The sequence below is a fragment of the Triplophysa rosa genome, linkage group LG17, assembly GCF_024868665.1.
Source record: "Triplophysa rosa linkage group LG17, Trosa_1v2, whole genome shotgun sequence".
Lineage (NCBI taxonomy): Eukaryota > Metazoa > Chordata > Actinopteri > Cypriniformes > Nemacheilidae > Triplophysa > Triplophysa rosa.
In genome coordinates, this window is record NC_079906.1 from 12,736,185 (window position 1) to 12,737,967 (window position 1,783).

Genomic DNA, 1,783 nt, shown 5'->3' on the forward strand with positions numbered 1-1,783 from the left:
TTGTGCCCCAGCGCTATTGGTTCGGAGGGAGGAGCTGTCCGTTACAGTCGGCCATAGCTCCGCCCATACCGCTCTTAAACAGAATGACATCATCGGCACAGGCGGCGGCTGGGGGGATAGGTGAATTTCGTTGAATTCCAACTGCACCGTAGTGAGTTTGGATTAAGAGAGTTTTTGATACGAACAGCAGATCGTTTATGAGGATTTGGGGTGATGATTTACGAAAAATGGCGTTTTATAATTCACATGCATATTATTTCTTTATTCATATATTTAAAGAACGTCTTATTATCAAGGATGTTTATAAAATTAAACACGGGCCTAAAATAGCCTCATGGATTAGTTTTTGGCATGATTTGGGATGGATGGTAGCTAGTCCAAGTCAACTAGTGAGTCGTTAGAAATGCTAAGTATTTAATTTTATTTGTTATTATTAAGATAAGTTTATTTGTTATTATTTTTAATATAAGTGTGTAAAATTGGCCTTGGTTTCTGTTCATGGGTCACAATGCAACAGCAGAAAGAACTAAGATTTATAGACATTGATGCTGAGTCAGACCTAAAGATAAAAGATATTCTGCTTGTTTTGTTTTAGTTAACACAAAGAAACATGCTTCTGTCACGTGCTTCTTCTAAAAGGCTGATTCAAGTGCTTCTGATATCACACAGGCCCATTTAAACAATGAAAACTCCGAATCTGGACTACAGCACAATTGTCAGTTTTGTTAAGGATTTGCTCTGAACAGGTGAGTGAACAAATTATTTGTTGGTCACATTCTTAACATGCTTTCCATGGCATTGTGGTTTCAGTGCATGTGTCTGTATCCCTATATCACCAGTCAGAGGAGCTACTGCCAGTCTTGGAAATCAAACAATTTAGTGACATCTAGAGGTCATAATAATGTATTACAGTTTTTTATACGAATCGATGCTAAAAGGCTACTACTTTTTGGGACACGCTTCTCTCCATACTTAAGAAGGTGTTAGTTAAAAATACAGATTATATTAAGTTATAAACTTTTTTTACTATCTGTTATTATCTTTTTAAAGCATGTGCCGTTTATATGGTTTAAAGAAATGGGGACCAGTTTTAATCGACTAGTAATTGGGATACTTTGAAACTTAACAAGATATGTAAATTATGGGTTTTGCTATGAAATATATAAAAATGGCTTTTATAAAGGTCAGCCTAGTTCATGTTGTGGTAGTAGGGAGACCGGGTACAGTTGTAACACTTTTTTTGCTTCAGCATCTGTATCTCAAAGAGTTTCAAGCTGGAGGGCTCAAACGTTTATAAAAAGTACCCACATCTGTTTACCACAGACACCTATTGAAACCTCTGCAAGAATAACAAACAATTTATAAGGTTATGTCAAATTCATGGAGTGCCTCTGTTACAATTGACCCCACTACCAGGGTAGGTACTGGGGTAAGTTGTAACAGTTAGTCAAAAGAAGAAAAAAAAACATAGGCCACACCATGCAGTGTGCTTCACAAACATGTTTATTAAAAGAATCCAAAAGAAGAACCCAAAACAATGTCTTTATTTGAGACTGAACATAACTCAGTTCCACTTTCTGTCTAACTCAGTTTGTGCATATTTGTTTAAATTAGTCTGCTAGAAAAAAACTTGCTTTTATTTTTAGTGAACACTCAGCTCAACTACTAATGTCTTTATTTAATGACCACAACTAGTGAATAATTGATAAGAACATGTAGATCTAACAAAAACATGTAGAACATGTAGATCTAACACTGTCAGTGTGTGAAAGTTTGTGTATCT